Source organism: Ursus arctos, unplaced genomic scaffold (genome assembly GCF_023065955.2).
Source record: "Ursus arctos isolate Adak ecotype North America unplaced genomic scaffold, UrsArc2.0 scaffold_3, whole genome shotgun sequence".
NCBI lineage: Eukaryota > Metazoa > Chordata > Mammalia > Carnivora > Ursidae > Ursus > Ursus arctos.
Window position 1 is genome coordinate 31839296 of NW_026622985.1, and position 14081 is coordinate 31853376.

Below are 14081 nucleotides of genomic sequence, written 5' to 3' on the forward strand. Positions count from 1 at the left end.
AAAGGGAGACTCGAGAGAAGTCTTTATGTCTCTTAGCTGTCTTTTGGGAAACATACGCTGTTGAATTACATATTAGGCATACCAGAGCCTAATGACCAAATTGTGACTGATGGTCAAGGAGAAAGACTTTACCTGTGTTTCCTTCTGGTGGAGGAGAGCGACAGTTAAAAGGCTAAGGGTGAGTGGCAGAATGACAATAGCTTTGTTAACCTGACTGTAGATTAGATGATCATTGCCTGAAATGGCAGCGTCTGGTTGGCTGTAAGAAAATACCTTTTTCTCCTTTCACTTACCAGTTTTTCTCCCTCCATTTAAATGGTAATTACACATTTATAATGCATTGCAAGTGTGTCTAGTTTTACTCAGAATCCTCCAGGAGCTCTAGAAACTAGTACTTTTATAATGGAGGGATACTCTTTTGGAGTTATTTCTTTGCTTGGGAAGATTTTGGTTTTATTAATTTTCAATGTTCACCTGCAATTTCCCCCCTCAAAACCAAAAGGATTTTCCCAAATAGTAGCATTGGCAAAATTGAATAATGACACTCAAGTCAGGTAACATTAAATAATATCTGTATTTTAAGTATCTTTTAATTATCTTAGTAGTTACTGCATGCATGATAATTCAGTATTGAGTATTGTTTTCTCATAAATAAGTCAGGCAATTTCTAGTAAAATCACCATCCCCTAATTTTTCCTTTTCAAAATTATATTGTTGTATTCCTTTAAAATCTAATGGTTGATTCTGATCCTGCATCTTTCCTTTTCCCTCTCTTTCTCTCTGTGCATGGCATTTAGTTCAGATTCATTTTGGCATTTATAGCAGTACCTTCTTATTTCTTTAGGTGTAGTATTTTATCTCAAACTTCCAAGCTGAATGCAATAGAAGTACCAGGCACAACATAATGATCTGGTGAAATTAATAAAAACAAGTACTAAATATACATTCCTCAGCATATTCCTGACCTAGTGTTATTCATACAAGCAATCATTTTATATCAATAACTTTTATCTTTCTGATATCAAGATCATTTTAATGTAAAACTTCATCAAATTCTTGGAAAAACAAGCTTTTTTTCCCCCAAGTTATTTATAAGATTGTGTAGGATTATGTAGTCAATGTAAAGAAAGAAGTTGACAAAATATAATGCAGGAATAATATTTTTTCTATAAATGTATACAGGATGGTTCTATCAAAAGGACATCTAAATGAAATAGAACCACATAAATGAAACCCTGTGACTAATAAAGTAATAATAATTATTATTATAATTATAAAGGCAGTAGTATTTTTTTTTTCTTAAGGGACTCCTCCTAAAATATGACAAGTGCTTTTTGTGGTGGGGTGGGGGGCAGGGGAGTTAGGCAATCAGGTTTAAAAGTTGCATCTGGAATTTATTAGCTGTGAGATCTAAGGTGAATAGCTTAACATCTCTGAGCTTTGATTTCCTCATGCATATAGGAATAATAATAATCATTTTGCAAGGAAGCTTAAGAATAATGTAGGAAAAGCTCCTGGAATATAATATATAATCAACAAATGGTAGCTCAAGAGCAGGTGAAAGAGCCAGACAAGATCCACCATCAAGTAGAAAGAGTCCAATCCCCAAATCAGCAAGTTCCTGGGTTCCACTTTCTGCCCATCACCTGTTAGCTAGTTAATACTGAGCAAATTATTTAAATATTACGTGTTCCTATATAACAGGGAAATAATAACACTATAAAAGGTATGAGAAGCAACTTAAATGCTGTATGTAAAACGCTATTTTATAGTAGCTAGCACATAGTAACTACTCAGTAAATGGTTCTATTATTGCCTATAATGTCACTATAGTTCTATAGGCACTTGGGAACGTATAGAGGAGCCTTAGAGGGTAAATTGAGACCATTTAAAATCTTTTAAGGAATGTAGGACCTTGAGATAAGTATAAGTTTCCATAGTATAAAATAAAGTAGGTGCCATAATAGGGGTCCATAGGAGCCTGAGAGTTGAGTTAAAGTCAAGAGAACCTGTGTTTGCAGCATCAAGTAGTACTACCTGGTGACCATTGTAGCATCGGCTGAGTTTGAGGATGGACAGCATATCTACAGGCAGAGATTGGAGCTGTTAGAGGAGAGAATTTTTGGAAGAGGAAGCAGAATGTGCAATGAAGTTCACGAAAGTGAAAAAGCACAGATTATATGTGAGTTTTGGTGAGAAGGACAAAGTTTTCATGTTGAATTTGTAGTATAGCAAGACCGGCACCTAGAAACTCCAGAGTTGAAAGCGTGGTCAGGGGGGCCGGGGGGGAGCGCCTGCCTGGCTCAGTTGGAGGAGCGTGTGTCTCTTGATGTCAGGGTCATGAGTTCGAGCCCCATGTTGGGTGTAGAGATTACTTAAATAAAACTTAAAAAAAGGAGAGAGAGAGAGTTGGGAGCATGGGTGTGGCATGGGGGAAATTTGAGCTGGAAACCTAAATGAGGAAACAGTGTATATGAAGCCACAGGTATGGGTGAAAATACTGTAGAGGGTGTCAAGGGAAGAACAGAAGGGCAAGGATGGCTCTTCCAGGACGGCCTTAATCTAGGATGTGGCAAGAAAATGGAGGAGCAACTCGCACAGTGAGCGAACCAGGAGGTAGTAATGCCAAGGTGCAGGATAAGGGTGGTCAGGAGCACCACACGCATGCCACAGACAGGAGTTGTCCATACACATAGTCTGTTTCGTAAGTTGCAGTTATGTTTTTATCCTATTAAGATGTTTCAGGATACTAAAGAGCACTTTGCTGAGTACTAGGCACTATGGTAGCTGAGAACAGATGATAGCTTTCTAAAGTGCCTTCAATTGCAGGATACATTTTCTATCTTATGGGAAGGATCATGCACAATAAATGGTTTATCTGACAGGATAGAGGTTGCCTGGAGCATCTTGCAGAGAAGGAATCTGAGGAATGCCCAGGCACAGTGGGAAAGAACAGGGCTTTATTAGCAAGTCTCCACTCCGGAAGGGGTAAGGAATCCTGTGTCTAAGTTGGTCTTCCCCTGATTAGATGCTTTCTAAGGTATTGTGAAAACTCTAAATTTCTATGGTTTTCAGAATGCCATTTACCAAACACATCAACTCAAAAAAAAAAAAAAAAAAAAGCAAATGACTGTTCGTGATTTTGTAGCCCAGTTTTCCAGCGCCAGAACTTGTAAAATGAAGCTGGATGTTGGGCTTTCTAGAGTGAATAAATGAAACGAAAAAAAATTATGTGCATTCAACAGAATATATAAGGAGAATGACTGCACACCTTCGACTCAGCTTTTAACTACCTAATGCAAGTGTGAAGCGTGGGTGTGTGTGTGGCTGTGTGTGTCTGTGTGTATTCAGTTGTTTGGGACTTTAGATAAATGTTTTAATGGGAGTATGGTCACCATGTAAAGGGAATTGAAAGTAATTGCTTTTTACTGTGAGAGGGGAAAAAAAGGTTATTTAAATTTCTCCAGTCAAGAACTTTGATTATAGAAAGCCACAGGCAGGGAACTTAAAGAGCAAATGCTGAGTTGAATTATTCACTGAGGGGAATTTATGGTTACCACATTAATAAAGTTTTAGATGAGACTCTCTACTGTTCTATGTAAATAACTGATGCAGAGAAGCTTTTATTTTATAAGTACACCTTATCAAAGAAATTCACTGTCTTTTTTTAATGACTCACTAGGTTAACTTTATTTATTTTAATAACCCAAATATGGAATAGATTAATTCATTTTATTTTTTCTTAATTAAAACTTTATTTTTTTAAGATTTTATTTATTTATTTGAGAGAAAGAGCACAAGTGAGAGAGCACAAGCAGGGGGAGCAGCAGAGGGAAAGGGAAAAGCAGACTCCCTACTGAGCAGGGACACCCCTCCACCCCCACCCCCGCCACCAAGCAGGGTCCATCCAAGATCATGACCTGAGCCGAAGCCAGCCCCCCAACCAACTGAGCTACCCAGGCGCCCCTAAAACATTTTTTATTGAAGTATAGTTGACACGCAATGTGACATTAGTTTCAGGTGTGCCACACAGTGATTTGACGACTCTATACATTGTGCTGTGCTCACCCTAAGGGTAGCCTCCCTCTGTCATCATATGAGACTATTACAGTACCATTGGCTGTATTTCCTGTGCTGTGCCTTTCATCGCTAAAATTTACTGTTCTCAGCCTTGAAAAGGTTGTGCATAAACATCCTTGGAAAATATCATTATAATTTAAATACCTACTAGAATTAATTTTAAAAAGATTTGCTTTGCAGAATTTTAGTGCTCTATAGCCTTTTGTATTTCTTCTAACATATTTAGTGTGTTGTAAGAGTTTATACCAATCATTTCATCTCTGTGTCAGAATATAAACCCCTTGAAGGCAAGGGTGCTATTTTATCACCAAACCATTGATATCACTTGTGGGTAGTGCCTAGCCGCTCTCTAGTCTTCTCTGACCTTTTCTTGTGTCCACTGATATTTTCAACCCCTCCGATAAAAGTGTAATACAAAAAACTTAAAATCTGCTTGCTGAGAGAATAGCCACCAGAAATAGATAATGAACTGGGGAGATTACCAAAAACTTAGAGAATAGGTCAGAAGTAATTATTATTTTAAAATCTTGATTATAGTTTCATTCCTTTTTTGACCACAGATAAATTCTCAGTGATAAGGTGAGGACTTTCCCTATTTGGGCTCAAGAGATGGGACAACATGTAAAAACTCTACTATCTCTATTTCCTGTGCACACTTAGTATCCCTTTTCCCTTTATCTTTGTTCTGTTTTCTTTCTGATAAGGGCCTGTTGCACCAATTCCTGGTATTCATATGTCAAAACTTTTTTTCAAATCTCACCTTACTCTCACCTTCGACCACATTTTCCTGGTCTCCCTTCAGCAGATGTTACCTCTCCGCCTTGAATCTCCATATCACTTTCCTCTCCCCTCTCCCCTGGTACTCATCGTTATGGAAATTATGCTTTATCAATAGAGTACAGAATGTCAGCTCTGCCACTTCTTGTTTAGGATGTCGTGGGCACGTTAAAACCTATCTATATCTCAGTTTCCTCGTCTTTAAAATAGGGATAGAAATGGTTACTTGGTTACATGGTTGTGATGACATGAGATAGCATATGTAAAGTGCTTACAGCAGTGCCTGGCACATAATAAACCCTCAGTAAATAATAGTTGTGTGGCAGCACCTTACAGTTCCTGGCGTGACTCGAGTGACAGAAATAATACTAAATGATGAGTTCATTTTGCTCTAATTCTGATAAGAACCAAAAGAGTTAGAAAAAAGGTTGAGGTAGGATGGATCTGATTGAATAAGTATTTATTGCATTTTGCTTTGTGCCAGGCCTTGGGGGTATGTTGTGTACAAAACAGACAATATTGTGGGGAGAAAAGGAGATGTTGGTCAAAGGGTACAAACTTTCTATTAAGAAATGAGTAAGTTCTGGAGCACCTGGGTGGCTCAGTTGGTTAAGCGGTTAAGCATCTCTGCTCAGGTCATGATCTCAGGGTTGTGGGATGGAGCCCTGCATCAGGCTCCCTGCTCAGCGGGGAGTCTGCTTCCTCCACTTCCTCTGCCCCTCCCTCCCACTCATGCACGAGCAAGCACTCTCTCTCTTTCTCTCTCTCTCTCTCAAATAAATAAATAAATAAATAAATAAATAAAATCTTTAAAAAAAAATAAATGAATAAGTTCTGGGGATCTAATGTATGACATGGTGATTATAGCTAATAATACTGTATTGTATACTTGGAAGTTGCTAAGAGAATAGAACTAAAATGTCACACAAAAAGAAATGGTAATTATGTGAGCTGATGGACGTGTTAGCTAAGGCTCTCGTGGTAATCATTTTGCAATATATAAGTACCAAATCAACACATTGCCCACCTTAAATTTACACAATGTTATATGTCAATTATATCTCAGTAACGCTGGAAAAAAAGAAAAAAGAAAGAAAGACAATCATCCCAGCGTACATACAAAAAAAGTGAGGAGCAAAGGAATATAATTATACTGCTCGGAAGAAAAGAAGGGACTGAAATTGGGATGGGGGGGGAAGGTGAGGAAACTGCTTGAGATAAATAAGAAGGGCCACCTTGAGGAAGTAGGGTTTAAGCAAAGACCAAAATATGATAGGGAGTTAGTCAGGAGCAAGGTAGGGGAAGGAACATTTCCAGGTAGAGACTGGGATGAGACAGAGCCTGGGGTTTTAGAGAAACTAAAATTCCATGTGGCTGGAGTGAGCAAAGGGTTGAGCTAGAGACAGAGGCAAGGATCAGATAGCGTGGGCATTTATACACCATTAGAAGGAGTTTGAGTTGCACTAAACTTGACTGAGAGGGTGTGATTTTCAGCTGGGTTTAATAAGCCTGTGTTAAATGTAGAGGAGTGGGTATTTGAGATGGAAGAGCAAAGTCATGAGATTGTGACTAAGAATGGCGTCAGGGAAAGCAAGAAATAGTCTGAAGTGGAGGAGCTGCATTGCTGCATGTGGGAAACGGTTCTCTGTGGGAGGGTATCATGCTCTGGCACAGCAGCTGCCTTACGGTAACCAACTTCGACAGGACTTTTCTCATAGCAGACGAAAAGTCAAGCTGACGTGGTGACCTTTTGGAATAGATGGGTTCTTTTCTGAGAAGTTGAACCTTTTCTGGGAATATTTGTGCTGAGTGAGCTCTGTGACCTTCGGGCAGGGTGCATAAATGCTATCCTTCAGGAGCATTCAACTCTTTTCCTTTCATGTCAGTAGAAGGAAATAAATCATTTCTGTTAGTTTTGGTAATTGAAGAAGCTTTTCATTTCCAATTTACCGCCGTGTGTGTGACTAACTTGAGTTGATAGTCATTATTAACCATGTACAGCTTTTCAGTGGATGGACCATGAGTCAGAAAACATTACATTTCTGTAAAAATTGGTGTAAAGGCCTTGAATATAAGCTTTCTAGTCTAAACATGAAACCTGAGAGTTAACATTGTATTACATTTTCAATAATGACTGTGTCCTTTTTCTTTCAGGCTTCCTTCAGGATTTTAATCATCCTTACAGCCTCTTTGAAAATGATTGAACTTTCAAATTCCCTTAAGTTAAAATCTTAAATTCTATTGAACATTTTTGTAGAGTATTTCATTGCTTTTACATTATGACTTGTTCAGTAATTTGAGATCATAAGGGTTGAAAAAGCTCTTGAGACAAGATTTTATGGTTAATTTAAAACTTTTTAAAACTTCTGAGTAATCTTCTTCCTAGCTAGTTTTACAATCTTAATGTTCTTTCCTTGGAACATAAAGTGGTATAAATATAGAATGTTAAAGTATCTAACATGTAAATTTAAATATGACGTAGGGATTGAAGGCTACAGTCATGATTATGTATGACATTCTTGTTTTCTAATCAGTGTTACCAGACAATAAACACTCAAATTCTAATTTTGTTTACATTTATTACCAAAACAAAAACAAAAAAACCCACAAAAAAACCAAAACAAAACCTGCTCCACTATTCAAAAATCTTCCCTAGAATAGCAAATCTGAGGTAATGATTGATATCATTAGTATCTGTGTTGATGACATTTTGGGTAGATTAATGACAACACACTTTTAATGCTATAGATACTTTAAAATAAAAGAGGTGAAGACTCAACAATTTAAGGAAAATACTAGAGGATTTTTTTTAATAGAGCAAAATTATGCCAGGCTTGTTTCAATACCAGGTAGTTTCTTCATTAAAATTCAGTAATGTTTTGATACATTAATTAGTAAGTGTGTTTCACCAGCTTTTTTAAAACTTCTGCCTTTTAGGAAAAATTTAGAAGATGAAGCATAAACTTATATTTGATATTGTTGCTATTTGCTGTACTTTGATATAAAACTAATATGGCTTTAGTTAAATTTGACAGGGGAGGGAGGATCATCTGATACCAAAAATTGTGAAGAAAATGATCCATTGTCATAATGGGGGTGAAAAAAGCTTGATTCTATATATTTAGACACTGCCCCCCCCCCCCGCCAAGACATCAATATTGGAATTACTAGAGCTAGGAGAAACCAAATTTGTCTAAGTTGATGTGGCTGTAACACCCAGCAAGATAGATCTTGCACTGGATCAAAGATTGATTTCTATGTTTGGCAGAAAATTTGACTTTGGTTGAAGCACTGAAACAGCAATATAGAAATAAGTAATTTGTCTTGTTCCACCAAAACCCAAGAACTTCCTCTGTCTTTCTCCCCCATGAAGTGATAGACCATTTAGTCAATCGAGGCTTTCTTTTATCTCAGGTAATGTCTTTCCACTTCAGTTCATTTCCTGGCCTTTGTCCTTATTTTAATTTCTCCTCAGCTTTATTGAGGTATAATTGACAAGTAAAATCATATATATTTAAAGTGACAATTTAAACTACATATACATTGTGAAATGATTATCACAGTTTAGTTAATACATCCATCACCTCACATAGTTACCTTTGTGTGTGTGTGATAAGAATGTTTAAGACTACTCTCATAGCAAAGTTCAAGTATGAAATACGATATTATTAACTATACTCACCATGCTGTACATCACATCTCCAGAATTTATTCATCTTATGCCTGAAAGCTTGCACCCTTTGACCATTTTCTCCCCATTTCCCCCACCCATGAGCCTGGTAACCACTATTTTATTCTCTGTTTCTGTGCGTTTGGCTTTCTTTCTTTCTTTCTTTCTTTCTTTCTTTCTTTCTTTCTTTCTTTCTTCTTTCTTTCTTTCTTTCTTTCTTTCTTTCTTTCTTTCTTTCTTTCTTTCTTTCTTTCTTTCTTTCTTTCTTTCTTTCTTTCTTTCTTTCTTTCTTTCTTTTCCAGATCCCACTTATAAATGATATAGTATACTATTTGGTACTTCTCTGGGAGGTTTATTTCACTTAGCATAGTATCTTCCAGGTTCACCCATATTGTTGCAAATAGCAAGATTTTCTTCTTTCTCATGACTGAATAGTACTCCGTTATCACACACACGCGGGCACACACATACACAGACACACCTTAGGGTAAATGATGAACCTCACTGTGAAAGGAATATAGTCCTATAGAACTCTCAGTTTGCCTTTCTGGGGCTTTTTTTTTTTTTTGGTAATAGGTTTTTCAGTAGCTTTCTTGGGGCTTATATATGCAATGCGAACCCAATCAGCCTCATTCTTCAGTTGTAAATGCAGTGGGGTCCAGGAAATTCAAGTTTTATTAAACTTGTTACAGACTGAAGCTTTATTCTTATAATTCTAGGTAAAGGTGTAGAAAAAATTTGAAGAATAACCAGGAGTCCTTGTTTTCCTGTTTATAAGATTGCCATTTGCCTGGTTTAAATATATATTTTTTACTAGAAAGATTCATATATCAAAAGCATACTAACTTTCAGAATGTTAAAAATATATCCATTTTGTGTTAATTCTCTACATATGGCTGTTTTCACAAACTTTTCACAATCTCATTAATTGATGTCTTTGGGGGAGTTTCATCTTTTTCTTCTTTCACCATAACAAATTTCAATTTCATTTCTCAGTTCAATACAATTCAGTATGGACCATTATTTTCTGTAGAATGTCATGTCACCTTTGGTAAATTGTGAAAAAAAATCATCCTTTAATCACACAACCTGAGTATGGCTCTTGATTTATAATCACCTGAAAAAAGACTTCTATAAATAAACACCAAAGGAAATAAAAAATATTAAGCCATGTTTTATTTATTTTATTGTAATTTTGGTAGAATTTTTAATTAATTTCTTCATTACTGGCCCTAATTAATTCATTCTAGGATCTAGTATAATTCTATATTTTAAAAAATTATGTACTGATGTTTTAATTTTTTTCTTACTCTCTTACTTTACATAATCAGGTTGAATAATTATCAATAAATCATAAAATACTATATTTAAAGAATTAGTGATTTTGGATTTGTTTGGTGTTAAATGAAATTATGAATAACTTTATTCTTTTGTGCTCTATGTGACTTTTTTCTTTCATTGCCTATCAGGGAATCTAAAAAAGTAAAGTGCAACTCAGCTGGCTGTCTTTGAAGAATAACAATTTGAGATGAAAGTAAGTTGATAGTGTGGTAATAAGGTCTGGTGATAGGTTTCCCAGGAGATATCTTATGCAAAATGATAGAGGGCTGCCCATCATTGCACACAGAATGCTGACATTCTTGACTTTAATAGGAAAGCATTTATCTTTGGCACCTGCTCCAGTATATGAGTAGCTGTCATGTACTCCAACAAAAGAGAGGAAAAATTGTCACTGTGATTTAAGAAATATGCCTTGGCATAAGAAAAAGCAAAATATTTTGAGCACTTAGAATTTATTTTTCTTGCTCTATTATGCCTGGCTTCTACAGTGAATTATTTAAGTTATATTTAATAATATTAGAATTTTCCTATTGAGTTCATCAGTATGACTTCATCATTGTAGAAAGCTCTTTGAATTATTAAAAAGACCCTGTGTGTGTGCTATAGGAGTAAAAGGTTTTGCATTTATGATTACTGAATTTTCAAGAGTACATAACAAATGAAACCCCTAGATAATATGTAAATGCAGTCTTTACAAGTATATGAAAAAGACATAAAATTTAAAGTTGAAAAAACTTATCCCAAACACTTTACTAATTAAAACAAACAAGCAAAATCATAGAATAAAATGCATGTTGAAATTGATTATTGAAAAAACGAAGGGTTCTTAAAGGTTTTTAGATCCCTGACAGGTTGACTATGGAGCCAGAGCCTTTAAAGTTGTTCAAATATTGAAGTGCTATTGCATTTTTTTTTTTTTACAACATTTTTATTCCTATTACTGCTTTCCTGGGTAAAATTATGAAGGTAGTCTGTCAGATCTATTTTACATTTATATTTTCTCAGCAGGTATGCCCTCCCATGGCATTTTACACGCTGGCTTTTCTGCTGCTGCTTTCAATTCTAACTCTTCTTTTAAAAATATGCAAGAGATTTTAAGATTATAGATATATACACGTACATGCATAGTGTATATCCATATATAAAGTATAACAAAAATTTAAATTTGACTGATTTTTTGACTCATTTTTTAACAAACACTGAAACTAAGTACCAAACTTAATTTTCTTCCATAAGAGTATTTACCATTAGAAATTATTCACTTATTTCAGTGCTGCTGATATTACTTAAAATGTCTTTGGACCTCTTCCTTTGAAATGTCCTTAAAAACCTGCAAAACATTTAAAATATATCTTTAGTAGTGGCAGGTCATCATTCTTTGAGGATGGCTGAGAATGGGAACAAAGCATTTGTTTTTGAAAAGGCAGGCATTCAGAGCCATATGTGATGAACAGGTAACTGTTGCAGAAAACCCATTTTTGGTCAAAGTCAGGTTTAGACTATAAAGAACTTCTGTGCATGGAAAAAGAAGAAATGAAAAAGCAGGGAGGAAAAAGGAGGGCCCGAACTATGATAGCCATTTGTAAAGAAAAATCCAAAATGGTTTCAGCAGTTGAAAAAAGCTTTGCATTTTCCATGGTGACTACTTTGAAAGAATGCAATCATTTGGAAGTACTGGCAGCCCATGAAGCACTGAGGTTTTAAATGATTTTCGTTTATAATTCTGAGCTCATTATATCCACATTGGGATTTAAAGTGAACAGCCTATAAATTAAAATGGCCTCTGATTAGTTCTTCCTAAGGCTCTTCCACCCATCTGGCATTATTCTGACCAAAAACCTTACTCTCCCTTTTGTACCATCCTGTGTGATTCTTACTGAGGAGACATCTTCTCCGTTTTGTTGAGTTTCAGAAACTTCTTGATTTGCATAGATAATGCTGAATCAAGATGGTTCTAGAAAATGTCAGCTTTGGACAAAAAGAGTGAAGCAAATTTTAGAAAAGAGGGAAAGGTGTCTATTAGAGAGAGTCACCATTCTAACTAGAACTTTGGGTGGTTTTCAATTTAGGAAGCTACAATCTGGAGAGGGATAAAAAAAGATCAAGTTAGGGGCCCCTGGGTGGCTCAGCTGGTTAAGCCTCCGATTCTTGGTTTCCACTCAGGACGTGACCTCAGGGTCATGAAATTGAGCCCACTTTGGACTCTATGCTCAGTGTGGAGTATGCTTGAGATCCTCTCCCTCTCCCTTCTGCCCCACCCCCAGGGTATGTGCACTCTCTCTCTCTCACTTTAAGATAAAATAAAATCTTTAAGAAAAACGGTCAACTTACTACCAGTTGTCAACTGAAATTTCATACTCATTATCCAAACTTCTTTGTCTTACCTCATGAAACTGAATGTTATGCCTGGGAGAGGAGACCAAGTTTTAGACTTGTAGACCAAGTCTGACCCTAAATTATTTGTGATCTTGACAGATTTCAAGAAAAGGGTGGTTTTCTCATTTTCTAATGAACCCTTTGAGACAGACAGGTACTAGTGCCCCAATTGTATAGATAAGGAATTTGAAAAACAAGCTCGCCTCAGTAGAATGAATTGCCCAAGATAATTTGGCTTTAAGAAGTGGAGCTAGGCTTGAAAAGACGTAGCTTTCATCTCATAGGAAGCTGCTTCTCTGGGGCACCTGAGTGGTCAGTCGGTTTAGTGTCAAGACTCTTCAGTTTGGCTCAGGTCATGATCTCGGGGTTGTGAGATGGAGCCCATTGGGCTCTGCACTCAACAGGGAGTATGCTCGAGATTCCAACCCCTCTCTTTGCCCCTTCTCCCTCTCTCTCTGTCTCTCTCAAAAATAAATAAATAAATCATTAAAAAAAAAAAAAGAAAGAAAACGGCTTCTCTTTGAAGTTATAGCTAAAAAATTTCCTTTAAGTTTGTCTGAAGTCACACAAGAAGGAGGTTATTGTGTTAGAAAAAACTTCCTGTCCATGAAACTGAACAATTCTGGAGGAAATGCTTTCTCAACTGTACAATAATGAACCAGAAAAATCCATGCTTGGTTATAAAGTTAAGGATAGGTTTACTTTTTATTACCTTTTTATTTGGTTCAAACACTTCCAGTGACTTCCAGCTCAAATGTTTTCTTTGCTCATCATTGTGAAAATCCCAAAGCATATATGATTAATACATTAAAGGTAGTCTTCTAGTCATCTGAAAATCAAATACTAAAGCCATAAGGAATCAAGTTCTGTATTTAGGCATGAATTTATGTAGAGTTTTTAATCCCAACATTTGAGACCCTACTATGTACAAAGCATTATAGGTCGTCCAGAATAATTTCAATAGCAACACTGTGTACAAAAATATTACATAATGCCCTGGATATCATGCACTGTTAGACACAGATTGTAACTAAAGGATATTTTCATATCCTCTTGCATAAACTCACTGCTCAACCCTATACACGGAGGTTATTTGATTTGAAAAGATAATTGCAACCAAAAAAAAATCGAGTGTTTATAAACATCTGCAATTGCCAGTATGATTTTCTTTCTTTTTTTCTTTTTTACAAGAAGAGGGCAGAAGAACAAAACATCCATGTTTCAAAATGCTTAATCAAATGTCTCTCATTCTCTCCAATTGTCTCCTCAAAGGTGCCTGGGAAAGTTTCTCCAAAAGAGCCCTCAGCATTCTATAATCTTACACATTTGATTTGAACTAAGGGAAAAAGAAAGGCTAGATTGCTTTAGGAGAATTAGAACCACTTACAATGTTCTATGACACTGAGCCACATTAAGTACAATGTTATGAGATGATTACCGTATTCTACGGTTTAGTATATACTTTTTGAAGTGTTACAGTATATGTCATTTGATATATACGTATTTATATATAAATGTATATAATAATGTGTGTATATATATACATTTTAAACAGAGCATTTTGCTAACATAAAAATACTGACCCTCAGATCCCTTAATCAAGAACATAATTTTGTCATACTTCTCCTTTGCAAGAAAATGAATCAATTTAATTATTATTATTATGTAATAACAAGGGTAATAACTTATGTAATAACAAGGGTAATAACTTATGTAATAACAAGGGTAAAATTTTGTATAACTTTATGATAACAAACATTGTCACAATCTTATAACCCAACGAGAGGCTTTTTTCTTCTTTCCCCATATTCTTTTCTCTTTACCTTCTTCATTTTTC

At 35.8% G+C, this 14081-nt stretch overlaps 1 protein-coding gene across 4 annotated transcripts in view; it reads left to right on the forward strand.

Moving 5' to 3' along the window:
* Nucleotides 1-14081, forward strand: part of CDK14 (cyclin dependent kinase 14) — a 701485-nt gene that overhangs the window by 67970 nt on the left and 619434 nt on the right. For 2 of the 4 annotated variants that reach the window (XM_044386363.3, XM_044386367.3), the window contains exon 3: nt 9997-10061. The exons of the other annotated variants lie outside the window; for them this stretch is intronic. The gene's annotated coding sequence lies outside the window, so the exon portion shown is untranslated. The remainder of the gene's footprint in view (nt 1-9996; nt 10062-14081) is intronic. 4 annotated transcript variants of the gene reach the window in all.